This window comes from Schistocerca serialis, chromosome 8, assembly GCF_023864345.2.
Source record: "Schistocerca serialis cubense isolate TAMUIC-IGC-003099 chromosome 8, iqSchSeri2.2, whole genome shotgun sequence".
In the NCBI taxonomy this organism is placed as follows: domain Eukaryota; kingdom Metazoa; phylum Arthropoda; class Insecta; order Orthoptera; family Acrididae; genus Schistocerca; species Schistocerca serialis.
In genome coordinates this window covers 211,255,661-211,274,896 of record NC_064645.1, presented here as the reverse complement: position 1 = coordinate 211,274,896, position 19,236 = coordinate 211,255,661, and the positions used below count along the sequence as shown (strand labels likewise).

The following is a 19,236-nucleotide window of genomic DNA, read 5'->3' as shown; positions in this document are numbered from 1 at the left end:
GCACTGTAATCTTCCACAGCATTCGTATCAGCAGGTTCAAAGTTTGACTCGTGACTATTTCTATCTTCAAAACTTCTTCTTTTTTAAATGTATCAGCTTCTTCAAACCACTGAATAACAACACTTGAGAAATTAGCTGCAGTTGCATGTAGTGACATTCTGGTTTTCCACGATGAACCGATAACAAAAGTATCATTCAAACAACAGCTGATGCAAAAGGAAGCAAGTCATGATGGTACCAGTACCAGCATTGGGGAAGCAAACAAACTAAATTGTGATAGTAGGAACACTGTACAACAATAAAATCATATGATTGGAGGAAGCTCAAAGGTGTACCAACATCGTCAATAAATAAAGATAATTTGTATTATTTTTTATTCCTATACTGAAAAACAATTTGGCTCAGACTTGATAAGAGGGATGCCATATGGTGACTGGACGAATACTGGAAATCAAATCGACAGTTACAGAAAAATTTAAAAAGTATGACCTTCAGGGGCCTCCAAGGCCCTGGTGTATGGATTGTTGGGTTAAGTAAATCACCCGTGAATTCATTTATAACATCATTTTTCTGAAAATCACATATTAACGATTCCAAACATAAAATCTTCTGCATCCTGCAGAATGAATACTGCAGATTATGTAACTTTCTCACTTTCTTCCTCAAATGATTTTTTTGCCACTTTTTCAGCTATGCTGATATTAGCTATATCATTTTCAGCAAAATCGACCGTTATCTAAAGTGCTTGTTCGTTCTGGTATTCATTTCCAAATCTGGTACAATGACTGAAAGCAAAAACTTCTTTCTTCTATACTAATCTACTAACAGGAAAATTATATTAAAAGAATTTATACACATAGCTGAATGCACACACTGGCTTGCTACAGGAAATCCTGCATATCTGCAGTTGCATTTCTAGTGCTCTTGCTTAACTCCTCTCTCTCACATGCACACATACACAATGTAAATATCAAGGTACATGAGAATTATTAGAATGAAGCTCAGCATCTTTGCTTGAAGATATTCAGGAAATTTTAGTTTGATTGCCATAGCATCAATGTGAAGCCAATTCTAGCTCGACTCTGCTAAAAAACAATTTTCCATGAAGTGTTTGAAAGAGATGTGAGTACGTACACACAGTTATAGCCACGTGGTATGGCATGTTGCTTCCCAAGGTGGAAGGCGTGCCAATCCCCAGCACGAATCTGCCCAGCAGATTGGTGTTGAGGTCCAATGTGCCCACCAGTATGTGGATTGTTTTTAAGGTGGTCATCCATCTACCCTGGTGAATGCAGGCTGGTCCCCCTTATTCCACCTCAGTTACACTGTGTCGGTGATTGCTGTGCCAACACCATTTCCACATACGCATACACCATAAATATTCTACCACACAAACATCTGGGGTTAAGCTCATCTGGTATGAGACGTTCCTGGGGGGGAGGGGGGGAGGTGGTCCACTGGGGGCCGAACTGCACAATAACCCTGGGTTCTGTGTGGGGCAGCAGTGGGATAGGTGGACTGCTGTGGCCTATTGTGGGTTTGTGAACCACTGAGGGCTACAGCGGGATAAAGCCTGTCAATACCTTTCACCTCTAGGAAATCTGAAGAGGAAAACATCACCCTTATGAAATAGTAATCCAAGAAATGCTTCAAATTGTAATTGTGCATGGTAACACACACACACACACACACACACACACACACACACACACAATGATATACAAAAACGTTTATCACTTTCAAGAAATGCTGCCATATTAAACTAATAATACCTACACATGAAATTTAATGTTACTGTCCTTAACAAAACACTGTGTACTGCAATTAGAACAATGTGCTACTGACATTGTTTTGCCAAAAGTCATGTGGTAATAGGGGGTAAGAATGTAGGAGCCAAGAAAATGTCATCATGGCCAGTGTACTTGTATTTATGGCCAAAGGATTGTGAGCTGAGTGGTTTGTTTAGATACTGATGAGCATACTCCCATTTTTGTACAGGGGTAGTAAAATAAAAATGAGGCAGATGTAAAAAAGTAAGTTTTATTTCAAAAGTAATTGCCATAACTGTTAGCACATTTATCTGACTGAGACAAGATGGTCAATGCCTTCATGGAAAAATGCTGAGTTCCTCTAGACAACCATGATTGTACCTAGGTGTGCACCTCTTCATCCAAAGCAAATTGACAGTGATGACTATCTCCCTTCAGGGCTCCAGAATTATGGAAATCACACAGGAACAAATTGGGACTGTATGGAGAAGGTGTAAGGGCTTCCCAGTGAAACTTCTGTAGAATAGTCGAGACAACCTCAGCAGCATGTGAGCAGGCACAGAATGATGCCATCTGTCAACATTCCTGGGTGTTTGGACTTGATTGCACTCTTCAATTTTTGCAATATGTCCATTGAATTGTGTCATCATGTTCCAGAAAGTCAATGAGCAGCACACTCTTGCTGTCAAAGAAAAAGATCATCATGCCTTTTCCAGAACTGGCATGCATGTTTTTTCAATTACACTGTAAAAGTTTTGGTAGGAAACCATTACACATTCTCCATACAGCCCCCATCGTTCACCATACAATTTCCATATTTTTAGAGCCCTGAAGAACTGGCCATCAATTTGCTTTTGGTAAAGAGATGTACACCTGTGTTCAGTCATGGTTCTGTAGACACCCACAAACATTTTTCCATTTAGGCACTGACTACCTTGTTTCATGGTGGGATAAATCTCTTAACAGTTATGGAGATCGCTTTTGTAATAATAAACAGTTTACTTAAATTTTTCCATTCATTTCACTTCCTCTTATATTTCTATAAGTTCGCAATTTTGTGATGGCTGACTCAAAAGAGCAGTATGCCCACATTAAGTTATTTTCTAAATATTGGACAACAGAACAGATATTCAGAAGCAACATCATTTGAATGTTTGCAGATGCTTTAAACAAGTGCTTCAAGAAAAAGAAAACTTTCTTTCAATTGTTGTCACTGATGATAAAAGACGGGTTTATGGCTATGACCTCAAAACTAAAAATCGATCATCAAAATACAAATGACCCTTTATTTATTTTGAGGAGAGTGGGGGGGGGGGGGGGGGGGAGGAATTATTTGTAAAGATATCATTCCTTCTGGTGGGATGGTAATAAAACCCATCATCTATCATTTTTTCCATGATGCTTGACGAAGGACAAGTAAAGAATAGATGTGACATATGTATAGTTGTCTACTTCTCCACAACAATACATAACCACGCGTGGTATATATTATTCAGGGATGTTTCACTAAAAATATGATGGCAATAGTGTGCCCACCAGACATATTCCACAAAATTAACTCTATGTGACTTTTTCCTTTTCCCTGAGGTGAAGACTTGATGATTTTATAAAGTGTAGGAGATCACTGGAGGTACTGAACACCATAAGAAAGAAAGACTTCCAGGATGCATTTCAAATTTTGGCAGCAATGTTAGGATCTGTGTATTCGCTCCCAAAGGAACTACTTTGAATCATATGGCGCAGAATAAGATCTAGGTATAATATAATAATTGTATTTATATTTTGGATTTTTTTATATACTACCTCATATGTAAGTGGTTATTTCTGTGAATGTAAGCTATGGACTTCATGTGGATTTATATGACATTATTCAGTGCAGACTGACTGTATGAACATTACTCAATGGAAACTCAACCAAGACTGAATAGAATAGAATATTTTAGTCACATTCCTATATTTTTCATACAACTGGGCTTCGGCAAAGCTTACAGTGGTGTCAAGTTTTATACACTGATCAATTATGTATGCGGAAAATAAAACAGATAACAGGGGTTTAATTAAGAGCTGAAAGATTTTCTTTATCACTTAGGAAACATATATATTATAATAATTTCTTTCTAGGAATTCTTCAGTTGAATAGAATTCACTGTATTTTAGCCAAGTTTGTAATATGCTCTAATATTTATTTAGTGGTACTATATGAGTTAAGTATGGTAGCTTACTGAAAAAAAAATTATGCTCAAGTATTTGTAGTTACTATGGACTATAGCAAGTCTTGAGGAAGGCAAATCCAATATGTGACTGTTTCTGGTATTTTGCACATGCACATCACATCTCACATTGAACTTTTCCAGATTTTCTCTGGCATGTGTGAAACAGTTATCAGGCTAGAGACATTTGAAGTAGTTTCTGCAGTCCTTTCTAGATGGTAATCCTACTAAACATCTCATTATTTTTTCTGCCATCTCCAAATATATGATGAGGCATATAAAAGTGGCATGGACAAGTGGATTCAATTGGACATGAAAGTATGCATATAACCACACCCCATGATGATGCACATACAAGTGTACACCCACCACGTGATCCACACTGGTTCAGAGTGAAGTGCGGGCTGTGTCAGCGTGAATGTAGATGTGCAAAGGGGACAATGGTACTCACAGTGGTGCAGTGGTTGTTTGTTGTGGAAAGTTAGGTGACAACAAACTCATGGAAACTATATGTTCAGTTGTTTGCTGAGAAGTTTAACATTATCGTAGTGCTAGCAAAGAGTGCAAAGCAATGCCTAGTCCAAAAATGGCATCCGTCAGGATCTGTTTGGGACAAGTTAAAAAACATTGTGAAACGTGCTCGCACACCAGAAAATGTGGCTTCAGTTCACCAGAAAATGCTTCTCCTGACAGACCAACCCGACACCTGTCACAAGAGATCAGCATATCATGTCAATCATGTGGATGAATACTCTACCTGGACCAGCACATGCATCCTTACGGTGTGTCTGTTGCTCATGCAGTAAAACCAGCAGATGCTCCTCAGCAGCTCACGGAATCACAAGTTCTGGGCAGCAGAGAATCTGCGTGACTTTCACGAGACATCATTGCGTGACCAGAAGTTTAGGGTTTGGTGTATGGTGTCTGCATGCCAAATTATTGGTCCCATCTTCTTTCGTTAGATGCCGTCTTCAGCATGTTATATTGCCAACATTCTGACACCATTTGTGGCACCATTAAAAGAGGAGGAAAAGACCTACAGTTACTTCCAACAGGATGGAGCGACTGCCCATACAACCTGCCAAACATTGGAGTACATAGACAGAATCTTCACACCTGACAGAATTGTTAGCAGGGGTCAGTCTGGCTGTGGCACTAACTGACCCGCAGGTCACCTGATTTGTCAGGGTGCAATTACTTTGTGTGGAGAACCCTCAAGTCTAAGGTGTCTCACAACAACCCTCATAGTCTTCAAGAACTACAGCAGAACATTTCAGATGAGACCTTCATCTTCATCAACTTCCTGACTAGGCCTCAAAAGTTCCAGGAGATGAATGGTGGTCACTTTCTACATTTGCTGTAGTTAGGTTAGTACTGCATTTCCTTTCCTCTGCTGTGTTTCTTTGTACACTGGAACTCTGTTCTCTGGGCCATTTTTATTTGTCCCACCCTGTGCTATTGGCTTCTGCGGAAGTGCTCCATAGCAATATTCCATATTGCAGATGAGAATGGAAGAAAGCAAAATATGAGTGGAGCAACAACTGTTTGCTTGCACTATTCCTTAATTTATACAATAATGAGCTAGTTTGCTGCACAGCTAATTTGTGTGTTCTTCCCAAGAGAGTTTCTGGTCTATGAACAGTTCAAGTAGCTTTACAACTTTATTTTATTTTTAGGTTACCTTCAGATTAAAAAATATTTCTTCAGTTTTTGTTTGGTTTATGCACAGCTGATTGCCGTGACATGAGCAATAAGTCACCTGCACCATTCCTCTGTTGTTAGCTATCCACTTTGTAATTTCTTGCCTGTGGTTATTGATGTCATCAACATTAGGAGATTCTGACATGGTATATAACTTGAAAAGTCTATTAAAGTGACAATAAACATGAAGGTCCCAAGACATAGCTTTGGGGTGCTCCTCTTCTTATTGGGAGTATTGCTGATCTCTGCATATTTCTATAAACAAGCTGTAAACTATTGGTTAAATAAGATTTGAATGAACTGAGTGATTTATCTTGTATGTCATAATATTCTAACTTTTTGATGATTATGTAGTGTGACAGCGAATCAGGTTCTTTGCTTAAATCAGTAAGCATTCCAGCTGTAGATAGCCTTTTTTCATATCCTTCATAAACATTATTCACCCAAGGTTCAACTGCTTTTGCGGTTGATAGGTGAGCCCTGAATCTGAACTGTTGCTAATTTAAGATTTTGTTGCTTTCAAAATAGCTATATATCTGTTTATGCATACAACTTTCTACTATATTTGATATGGTTGTACTATTGAAATGGGTCTATAGTTATTTGAGAGTTCCTGTCACTTTTTTTATATATAATTAACATAACTGTGAGATTAAGACATTTTGGCAAATTTCTTTCATCTAGTACTTTGTTAGACAGTGAGAGAAGTGACATTTTGATCTTCTTTGCTATACACTTTAGTTTGAAATTATTGAGTCCAAAATAGTCTTCTATTCAGGAATTGCTTAGTTTATACATAGATTTATGGATGTCATTTAAAGTGATCAAGGTCCATGTAAGTTTATCACTTATTTGCTTTGCATAATTTAGCAGGGTTTCTGCACCCAAAGTAGAACTGTTGAATGGAGTGCTAGTGCTGGCACTATTTACAGAATATTTATTGAGTGTACCATGGTCAGTAGGGATACGTTTTCTTTATTAATATAATTAATTTTCCTTTGATGACATTCCAGGCTGCTTTACATTTATTTTGAAATTTACAATATACTCATCATTTGCACCACATCTAGGATTTTTGTATTTTGGATCTGTAAAGTTTTCTCATATTTATGTAATTTTCCTTGTCTCAGTCACTTTTATGAGACTTATTTTGGGGAATTTATAGTAGCATGCTGAGTTTGTTAGATTATGGAGCATGCCACTTACTGGTATAATGCTGCTTATGTGTAATATTAGTATGATATCTTTTGGTTACAATGCGGCATGTATTTTTTACTATGCACTTAATCTCTGTCAAGAAAATGGAAAAGATTTTACATATTCTTTTGTTACTATCCATTATACGTGGTCAATCCATTTCCTTTAACTGGTCTATCATATTTTTTATATTGGATTTTTCTAGTAGTCTATATGTCACTTCTCTTCCTTCACTACTGAGAGCTGAATTTTCAATTTGAAGACATATCCTTGCATTAGTGCCAGAAAAATTAAATGAATTTTTTGTTAACAGTACTAATTTCGAAGCTACTGCTACCTCTGCACCAGATGATGCAACTTCTGGAAGTTTTACCTACAACATTCCTGCCCTAAATAACTTATCCTTTAAATGGAAACAGGTGACCTGCCAAACTGTATACAAAGTCTTCACAAACCTACATGGCTCATACAGTGAATATCTCTATGGTATCTCCAACACCATCTTGAAACAAATAAATGACATTATTGTTGCCCCTCTTACCTTTCTGATCAATAGTACTTTTACAACTGGAAAATTTCCTGAGGTCCTGAAAGCTACTATTGTTATCCCAATCTATAAACAAGGAGAAAAAAACAAACCTGAAAGTTACCGTCCAATATCCCTCATACCTATATTATCCAAGATAATAGAATGCTGCATTAAAACACAACTTTGCAACTACTTTGCTGAACAAAATCTTTTTTCCTCCTCGCTCTTTGGTTTTAGGCCAGGATTGTTTACAGTAAATGCAGTAGAAACTCTTGTGACAGACATACTTGATGGCTTCGAGAACAATTCCATCACTTGTGGTGTACTACTAGAACTGAGTAAAGCATTTGATACTGTATCCCATGAAATACTAATAAATAAACTAGAGGGCTATGGTGTCAAAAATAACCAACTGGCATTAATCAGATCATACCTGACAAACAGAACTCAGGTAGTTATAGTAAATAGCCAGCAATCAAATGCCTTACCAGTTGTAAGAGGCGTGCCACAAGGCTCAGTGCTTGGACCTTTTCTCTTCCTGGTATACATGAATGACTTGCCTACTTTCATGCTTCACAAGTCAATAATATATGTTGACGACACAACCCTGATTACCTCAGATAACAAATTGGAGGAAGTGAAGAAACAAACAAAAGTAATGCTTGAAAAGTCTGCCATATGGCTCCACAGTAACAAGCTGATACTCAACAGTAGCAAGACTGAAACTATATATTTCTTCTTGCACAATCTACAGGAAAAATTAAATGAGTCTGACTCTGTAAGACTTCTAGGAATCCACCTGGACCCAAAATTAACATGGAACACCCACACGGAACTGTTATGTACCAGACTATCTAGAGTAGTCTTTTTGTTAAGGAAACTAAAAACATTAGTTAGCAGAAAACAACTTTTATCTTCTTATTATGCCTTCTTTGAATCTCACGTACAGTACGGAATAAAATTATGGGGCAACTCAACTGGTGCTCAGACAGTGTTCATGTGGCAGAAGAAAGCAATTAGAGCAATTACAGGTATTAAAAGCCAAGAATCATGTCGAAAGCACTTTAAGGAACTTAACATCTTAACATTACCTTCTCTGTATATAAAAACGTGTCTTCTTTCCATAAAAAACAAATACATACCTTACCTTCCAGAACGGATGTTCATTCACATGATACCAGATATAAAAACAATCTTGATGTAGACTTTACTAGGCTGTCTAAGGTCCAAAGTAGCTTTAAGCAAACAGGATTAAAATTATATAACAAGTTACCACAATCACTGAAAGACCTACAAGGTGATGCCTTCAAGAAGCAGCAGCACAAATTGTTAGCTGATAAGTGTATCTATGGTGTAAAAGAATTGGAATGTAGTAGAAAGTAACTATGATGTTAAGGAATTGGAATGTAGTAGAGAGTAACTATGATGTTAAGGAATTATAATGTAGAGAATAACTCTTTATCCTCATGTAATGTAATTTGAATGTACATAGTTTCCCAATTTTAGATCCACTATCAAATGTAATGTCAAAACTGTCTATTTCAACAAATGTTGGCTAATGACAAGTAATAAACAAATAAATAAATTACTGATATTCCTAATTCTATAGTATCACATTCAAGAGAGTTTCTGTGTATGTTATTAATAATGTTATCAAGACATGAATTCAGTCTGGTGGGCTTTTCATTGAGATATTAATGTTTCAATTACTTTAAAGAATAAACCATATAAATCACTTTTTCTTTTCTTTTTGCCCTTCTTGTTGTTGTAGTCTTTAGTCCAAAGACTGGTTGGATGCAGCTCTCCATGCTACTGTTTCCTGTTCAACCCACATGATCTCAGAATAACTATTGGATCCTACATCCTTATGAATTTGCTTACTCTCTTCATCTCTTGGTCTCCCTCCATGATTTTTACCTGCCACACTTCCCTCCAGCACTAAATTGGTGGCCCCTTTATGTTTCAGAATGTGTCCTTTCAATGTATCCTCTCTTCTAGCCAGTTTGTACCACAGATTTTTTTCTTATTTATTTATTTATTTAGTCCTTCAAATCCTATATGTATAGAATATATACAAGGATATTGGACATGGTTAGGTATTAGCAAGATAAAATACAGTTTGTATTGCAATCCTTAGGACTAGATATTGAAGTAATTTAGCAAAGATTCATACATACAGCAAACATGACAGGCAATGTACAAAGTAGAATATTAATAATGCATCTTTATTTTTGTTGTTTGGCTTTTATATATTCTGTCAGACTGTAAAAGCAATGATCAATTAAATATGCCTTTACTTCACTCTTAAAACTACAGAGTTTACCTATTGATTTAATATGGTTAGGTAGATTATTGAAAATCTTGCATCCAGTTTAGTATAAATTTCATTAAGAAATTCAAATATTGCACTTTCAGTTGAATAGCCTTTCCTGAAGTCATGCTGTGAAGGAGAGAGAATTTTATTTTTATTTAGGAAATCAGACAATCTCTTATAAAAATCTTTTTCTAAAATTTTTGAAAATACAGGCAGTAGGGCTATTGGTCTATAATTTGAAACACATTTGGATTTTCTTTTTTGAACAGTGGTTTCAGTTTTGCTGTTTTTAAGCATGAAGGGAAGGTTCCTGATGCCAGTGAGCTGTTGCACAAGTGTGTCAAGGGTTCAGCTAAGGCAAGACAGCATTTTTTAATAATTGCATCTGGTAGTCCATCAATTCCACATGAGTACCCTGTTTTCAAGGTTTTTATAACTGATAAAATTTCTTCAGTATTTTTGGGTGAAAGGAACAAAGATGTAGACACATTTCTCGCACTATTGCATGATGGAAGTGATATTTTGTTGTGTTCTTTCAGTCCACTCACCAATTGTTCACTTATGTTTGCAAAATATTTGTTGAAGGTCCCTGCAATTTTTGTTGGGCAAGAAATCATTTGTCCTTCATAACATAAGTTCATATTTTTATATTGTTTAGTTTCACTTGTTGTTTGATTTTTTATAACTTCCCATATAGCTTTAGATTTGTTTTTTGAATTTTCAATGTATTTTTCATTTGCCATTGTTTTAGCTTTCCTTACAACATTTTTGAGGATCCTCTTGTAATTCTTCAGGTACAAATGAAATTCAGGAGGCATGTTCTGTGTCTTTGCTATATTGTGTAATCTTCTTTTCTCTGCACATGAGATTCTAATACCTGTTGTAATCCATTTGTTCTTTTTGAAGTTAGGTTGACACTTTTCTCTCCAATTCTTTTCAATACCTCCTTGTTAGTTGCATAATCTACCCATCTAATATTCCGCATTCTTCTGTAGCACCACATTCCAAAAGCTTCTCTTCCCTTCTTTTGTAAATGTTAACTGTTGATGTTTCATCTCCATATGTGGCTACTTTCAGAAAAGACTTCCTGACCTATATTTGATGTTAACAAACTTCTTCAAAAGTGCTTTTCTTGTGATTGCCATTTTGTGTCCTCTCTACTTCAGCCATCATCAATTATTTTGTTGCCCAAGTAGCAAATCTCATATGTTACATTAAGTGTGTCATTTGTTAATCTGATTCCCTCAGCATCACCTGATTTAATTCATCTACATTCCATTATCCTTATTTTGCTTTTGCTGTTGTTTATCTTACATCGTGCTTTCGAGGTATTGTCCATTCCATTCAACTATGCTTCCAAGTCATTTGTTGTCTATCACAGAATTACAATGTAATCAGCAAACCTTAAAGTTTTTACTTCTTCTCCCTGGATTTTAATTCCTACTCCAAATTTTTCTTTGTTTTCCTTTATGGCTTTCTCAGTGTACAAATTGAATAACACTGCTTCCCTTTCATGCCCCTTGACTCTTATAATTGCTGTCTCATTCCTGTATAAGTTGTAAATAGCCTTTTGCTCCCTGTATTTTGTCTCTACTACCTTCAGCATTTCAAAGCGAGTATTCCAGTCAACAGTGTCAAAAGCTTTCTCTAGGTCTACAAATACTATGAACTTAGGTGTGCTTTCGCTAAACCTAGAAAGAAGCTGTAGCATCAGTATAACCTTGTGTGTTCCTAAATTCTCCAGAATCTAAACTGATCTTCCTCAAGGTTGGCCTCTACCAGGTTTTTCCTTCTTCTGCAAAGAATTCATGTTAGTATTTTGAAACAATTGCTTATTAAACTGGCAGTTCAGTAATATTCATTCCTGTCAGCATCTGCTTTCTTTGGAACTGGAATTATCACATTCTTCTCAAAGTCTGTTTCATACATCTTGAACACCATATGGAGGAGTTTTGTCAGGCTGGTTCTCCCAAGGCTATCAGTAGTTCTGATGGAATGTCATCTACTCCCGGGGCTTTGTTTCAACTTATTTCTTTCGGTGCTCTGTCATTTTCTTCTCGCAGTATCATACTGCCTATCTCATCTGCAGCTACATTTTCTTCCATCACTAATGTTGCCTCCAAGTACATCTCCCATGTAAAGGCACTCTGTACTTTCCTTCCACATTTTAGCTTTCATTTCTTTACTTAGTACTGGTTTCCCATCAGAGCTCTTGATATTCATACGGCTGCTTCTCTTTTCTCTAAAGGTCTCTTTAATTTTCCTGTAGGCAGTATCTATCTTTCCCCTAGTGACACATGCATCCAAATCCTTACATTTGTCCTCTAGCCATTCCTACTTAGCCTTTTTGCACTTCTTGTCTATCTCATTTTTTTAGACATTTGTATTCCTTTTCACCTGCTTCATTTACTGCTTTTTCATATTTTCTCCTTTCATCAATTGATTTCAACATCTCCTGTGTTATCCAAGGATTTCTGCTAGGCTTTATCTTTTTACCTATTTGATCTGCTGTCTTCACTCTTTTGTCTCTCAAAACTACTCATTTATCTTCCACTGTAATCCTTTCCTCTTCTTTTGTGTCATTGCCCAATACTCCCTCTGAAACTCTCAACAACTTCTGCTTCTTTCAAATTATCCAGGTCCCATCTGATTAATTTCCTACCTTTTTGCAATTTCTTCAGTTTTACTCTACAGTTCATAACCTATAAATAGTGGTTTAGGGTCCAGATCTGCCCCTGGAAGTCTCTTACAGTTTAAAATCTGGTTCCAAAATATTTGTTTTACCATCATACAGTCAATGTGAAACCTTCTGATGTTTCCCAATCTATCCATGTTAATATCATCTAGAATTATAATTTTATGCTGTCTGTATCTCAACAACTGCAATATTGAAGTGTTAATTTTTTCTTTAAATGCTATCTCATCAGGGCCTGGCGTTTGATAAATTGAGACAATTACAATTTTTTGTGGATGCATTACAAACCATCTACTACCCTTGGCATTATCTACAACAGCTATTAAAAGAGTAACAAGAAAGGTGTTCACAAAATGTTAAAATACAAAGCTATTACATATTCAATAACAACATAAGTGACAGGAATTGGTAGCACCACTTTTACACATTTGTCATTAAGGTATTTTGGTTGACCATTGTTAGTATATTCGTTAAATGGGTTTTATGCTACTATGTTCAATTTTTTGAGTGGATTTTGGGACCTGCAATTTTATCCCTGTTGCTTATTAAAACCTGCCAAGAATTTACAGGCACCTAACTTTTGTATTTAACATCTTTCACTAACAAATATTCATAATTAAATCATACATTTTTGGATAGATAAAAATTAGGGCTACAAGGCAGTAGCTCTGGATTTGTGAATAGTTTTTGTCTAAAATTTGAGTAACTATCTGACATTTTTATTGAGTAATAGTATTTCCTGAATAATAAAAAAGACAAGATGTTCTTCACATAGAACAGGAACAGGGCTTTCCTAAAACAAACCATTACTGGTTTTTTGGATTTTTAAATGTAGGACCTACATGGTTTCCACAGGTTTTCAGTTACGAATTTATACTTTAAAAATGTTTCTACATGAAATATTTGTCATTATCTTCACCTGCATATAAATTATACCCTGAAATTAGAAAATTAGAAATTCATAAAGAATGAAATTTTTAATGTATTAGTGGTATACAGTGTCAAAGTAAGTGGAGCTGATCAGCCCTACTGCATTCATCATGACAGGAATTTAATGAGAGTGTTGAATAAGAAGTGTGTTATGAGAACAAAACTCAATTTCTACAGTAGTGTAACCCAACTAAATATCATATCTTGCACCAAGATTATGCAGAAGTAATTGTTGATTAAAATATTGCAGTTAAATCTGAAACTAGTTTCCTGTCTTACTTACAAAATCTCAGTATGTAAACTGTAGATGTTACATATTATAAGTGCTGCAGACAACACCTTGAGCTTAAAAGGATTGTTGAAACTCTTTGTAACAGGCTGTGTGGATGATGTGAGACTAGATGGAAGAGCCCTTCCATTGCCTCCAGGGTCAAATGTCACACAATGGGGACAGGCAACAATAGCCCTTAATCTTGAATATGGCTGTGAATATTCTTCTGAGTGTAATTTTATAATTTGCCCAGAACCAGTGAAATGTAGTGACAAGCTGAAGCAGTCTAACTGCATGTGAGTATCTTTCAAGCTCTCCTGTATTTGAAGCACATTATTTTTTGTGGTGTTCAAAATAAAAAGATAATCTACTGTGGTAATATATCCTTTCCTTAGTTATCTCAATTGAATCAAGTGTTTCTTGTTAATACGTTACCAGTTACAGATCCTGCAGTATATGATTATGCAAATAAAAGTCAGAAAATAAAATTACCACAAAAATAAATAACTTGGCCATCAAGTATAACAGTGATTATCATGTTCTGAGAAGTACATGCAAGATACAACAGCAAATATTTAGTTGTCAGACCACATAGATTCTTTGTTTTGGGGATGTAAAGATCAAGAATCAGTGAAGGAAGAAACAAATTACTCATAATTTCTTATTAAGAAAATGATACATTGTGGGAGAAGAACTGAGAGCTTGTTTACTGTATATGCTCTTTCCTCTGTAGTCATGAACATAACCAATGCAATAAAGAATAACATAGAATATTAGTTTCAAGCACTATAGTAAGACACAAGGAGAGTTTCTTCAAACATTTCGCTACCTATATATCAATTAAGACATAAGTTGATAAATGAGAAAAGCAGGGGTGGGGGCATTGGCGGCATTCTATTTTTGAAGCAGAAACAGTTATAACTAATCTTTTGAAACTTATTAATATGCTGTATAACCACTGTTCAGTCTTATATGCCTTTCTAAAAAATTGCTATATTATAGGCAGTGCCAAATGTGAATATGATTATTTAAAACTTTTGTTTGTTATGTTCCATAGAATTATTCAGTTTCAGTACTTGTGCTACTGTTGGACATTGCCTCCATTGTAAAGTCCTTATAAGTTTGATTAGCAGCAAAGATGTCTACTAAAATGCATATTTTGAATTATGAAATATTATTCTTAATGTAGCATACAATTTATTTTGATAATATTAATTCTGAACTTCTCTTAAGACAACTGGTAGGTAGTGTGTTTTCATGTCTATATAGGAATATCCTTTTGTGTATTATATTTCAGAAGCCAACCCAGTTATCTTCAGATGCTATAAGGTGTGTGTGTTCACCATCTAGATTCCAACCAAACTGTGATTTATTATGTCACATTACTTTAACAGCTTGATGTATAAGCAGTGTATATTGATTTTTTTTTTTATAAAGAAACTCTATTTCCTTGATATAAATTTAGAAATAATCCATCTTTGTGTTGTCAGATGCAGTGATGCAAAAGTACTGGCTTCAAGTAGTAAGGATTGCACTCAAACTACTTGTGCAAAAATGTCATGTATCAACAGCCAGCAATGTTTACATCAAAATTCGAAATTTCTCTACAACTGCATGTGCCCTCATGGTGAGACAGGCATGAACTGCAAGCTTTTGGGAGATGGATTTGCAGTCAGTCTTGGTGTATGGACTTTGACAATTGTAGCATTAATAATTGTTCTGATAGTTGGTAAGAATGGTTATAATCAGTATTCATTATGAATTTAATTTCATATACAGTTACAAATTTATAAATGATGTCCTTTAAGAAAAGTTTAGGAAAGCATTTTTATATGTGTTCACTTTGTTAAATAAAATTACTATGTGCATGTAAGAAAATATTTTCACTACATATCAGTTTGGCTTACCCTTGAGGTGGTGCTGCTCATGAAAATTGTGCATTTCTATGTTGTGCCTCTTTATTTCATTCTAAATGTGGTGAATGGAAATATTTCATTTAGTCTCCCACTATAAACTTTGTTTCTACTTGCTGTAAAGATGACATGTTGAGTTGCAGACAGGAACATGAAAATACTGTTACACACTGAACTTTCGACCAAAGCTTTCTTCAGAAAAGAAAGGAAAATGCGCACACACACACACACACACACACACACACACACACACACACACACATATTCACTCAAGCAGGCACACTTCATGCACATATGACTATATGACTGCTATCTCCAGCCGCTAAGGCCAGATTCTGGCCTGAGTGCCCATAGATAGCTGTCAAGAGTGCATTACATAGACACCTTCATTCAACTGAGCACATGCATCACATAAATAATTCCAAACATGCAATAATGAACCAGAAAATCAGCTGGACAATCTTAAATGCTGTATACAATCTCTTTTTTCGTTTTTATGTTATAGAAACGATGGCTTAATACTTATTTAACCACATCTTTCTCTTACATTGACAAAAAACAGATTTGGCAATAAATGTATTCTCATGTTGATATTTCTAGGCAGACCCTTAGTAATCTTGAGAGACTCACAAGAACTAGCAAACTAAATAAGTTTACAAACAATGGAAAGTCCAACAATTATGAAAAGGATAGACTGCTACTCGCTGTAAAGATGACACATTGAGTTGCAGACAGGCTCTGCAGAAAGACTGTTACACTCTGAACTTTCAGCCAAAGCTATCTTCAAGAAAGAAAGGAAAACACATACACACAGTCACTCCAGCAAGCACACTCCAGAGAAGTTTTGCTGAGAAGCTCTTACATATCTCTCATACAGTCCTGATCATTCCCCATGTGACTTCCATAGTTTTGGAGCCCTGAAGAAAAACGTTTGTGGCTTTCGATTTGCTTTGCATGGTGAAATCACATTTCTGTGAGCAGCTACAAATATTCTTCCATGAAGACATTGACTGTCTTGTCTTACAGTCAGATAACTACATTAACAGTTACAGTGATTGCATTTTTACTCAGTTTTTTCTACCAGCCTCATTTTCATTTGACTACCCCGTATACATTCTTAGAAATTTCTTGATCAAATTAAGAACTGTTTGGTATTAATAGACTTCATTTGGTGAGGAATGCCTGCCTTGTCTGTGCTAGTCACTTTTTATGTCTTCCTTGCTTCATTCATCTCCCTTGCGTTACTTTGCTTTCAAGGTAGCAGAATTCCTTATCTTGTCTACTTTGTGATCACCAATTTGGTTGTTAAGTTTATCGCTAACCTCATTTCTGCTACTCCTCATTAATTTTGTGCCCTCAGGGGCTCAGCATTCATTTGCTGTGTATGGGCTTGGCAATCCCAGGATTCCTGAGCTGGAGATTGGTAAGTACTATCAGTTCTCTGTCACTGTAAGCTCTGGTCAGGCAACAGCGACCATCCTGTGGCAGAGTGGTTGAAAGTTGTATGTCACAGGGAAAGGGGATCTTGCTTTGACCACCTGGTCATGAGGATGGTAAAAACCTCTACAACAAAAATCCTAAATCTCAAGGTGTGCTGCACACTGATGAGATGCTTAGCTGTTGAGGTGGAACAGTCATCAGCAGGCAATCTCTGTGAAACATGCTGAACCTCAGTTGCATAAGGCTTACCTAGGCATGTGGTGCTCTGTCTAGGTGGTGGACTTCTATTTCTGTAGCTGCTCATGGGACCAAGATGGGTCCTTTGAAATCTCCCTTCCTCTTCCCAGCAGAAAGGATGGCCCACTGGAAGGTAGCAACACCCAGTCTAACAATATGGCTTGGGAGCGAGTTCTCCTGACTCACACTTGTAATGGAACACGTGCTGTTTCTCAGAATGTGTTTATAATAGTTAAAAGGAAAGAGAGCAGTTTTGACAAAGTTTCGCCATTTTATATACAGAAAGGTTTAGAGGGAATTTCTGGAACATTAAAATCTGTCAGGCACTCATGAAATGGGAGCCTGTTGGTGGAAATGTAAATGTGCCAGCAAGTGAAGAATCTCCAAAAAGCTCAATGCCTCAGGGTGTATGTAATTGAAACTGAACTGCCTAACATCTTGAACTACACCAAAGGTGTTGTGACCTGCATGGGATTTGGTTGGCGTTCCCTAAGAGGAACTGAAAGCTGAGTGGTCCCGGCAAGGCACTGTTGATGTGCAAAACATTATGAAAAGGGTGGGTGGCGACCTAGTGAAACCGGACTCATTTATACTGAGTTTCAGCAACAAAAAACTTCCAGAGCATCTTTAGGTTGGCTTCCTTCACCTCAGCGTGCAGAGTTATTTTCAAAACTCAGTGCACTGCTTTAAATGACAGCACTTTGGGCACACTATTCTTGGCCACTTGTGGCAAATGAAGTAAAGCTGCCCGTGACAGAGTTGGTCATTCCTCTCCTCCCAAGTGTGTCAACTGCTCTGGGGGTCACCCTGTCTGGAGTAGGGATTGCAGTGTCTTCCTTGAAGAGGGGAAGATCCAGAGATAAAAACAATGAAGCACATTCTGTATGGCAAAGCTAAAAAGAGATACAAAGACATGCAACCACCCATGTTCACTGCTTCATATGCTTCCATTCTCAAACACCCAGTCCTTAAAACTGATGCTGCTACAAAAACAGAGGTTGCTAGTGCCAGCACTAGTACTTGCATTTGTTGTGGTGCTGCAGTTACTTCAAACAATGTCCCTCCCCCCTCCCCCATAACTTCAGAAATGATTGTGGTTGCTGACATTGTGGAACTTCTTGCCCCTCCAAAGATCAAGTCTTCTCTACCATCCAGTGCTGCCACTACCATTTCCAGGGTTGTGGCTCCCAAGCCACCTCAGACCAAAAAACCAAAGTCAAAGGTGAAGAATTGCACACTGATGGGGACTGGAAGTACACAGTCCGTCATCCTATCTTATGCCTCATAGATGATGGACCTCAACGTAGGACTGGAGCAATCATCTCGCTCCAAGACTGAGCCTCCACCCATTTTTAGCAGGAGAATGATGTCTGTCAGGGTGGTTTTTTAAGTGTTACTCCCTTTGTTGTAGCCATGAACACAATCTCATCTATGGTATGGAGTCCTGTACAGTGCCACTTATTTGGGGATAATTTTACTGTTTTCTGTATCTCCTCCAGTGTTTCAACAGCAACCTGTCAGTTGCAACTTACAATGTGGAGGAGTGGAGTGCAAAGACACGTTTTCATTTTTCTACAGATGTGTGTGTGTGTGTGTGTGTGTGTGTGTGTGTGTGTGTGTGTTCATTTTAATCATTCTTGTGACATTTTTAACTTATGTGACTTGCATATGAGGGACATCATTCTACATTTTAATGACTCAGTGAGGTTTCTGGGCCTCATTTTTTACTCAGAATTGTTGTGGTTGCCACACCTGTGAGACCTGAAAGCCAGAACCATGAAGGCACTGGACATCATAATGTGCCTTAGCATGAGCAGACAGACCATTCCATCAGAACCACTTGATGATGACAGAAAAGTTATTCACCAAAATATCGTGGGACTTAAACGATTGCATCCGGCTGGACACCTGAGAGCCCTGGAAACATCTTCAACATTCTCTATAATACCTCTGTTTTATTGGGTGGGCAAATGCTAATTCTTATGTGATGCTTTTTCAGTATGCGCCCTATTTCCAGACAATGTGCTGGT

General features: G+C 36.9%; 1 pseudogene; it reads left to right on the top strand.

The window, feature by feature from the left end:
* Positions 1-19,236, top strand: part of LOC126416928 (neural-cadherin-like) — a 275,218-nt pseudogene that overhangs the window by 229,757 nt on the left and 26,225 nt on the right.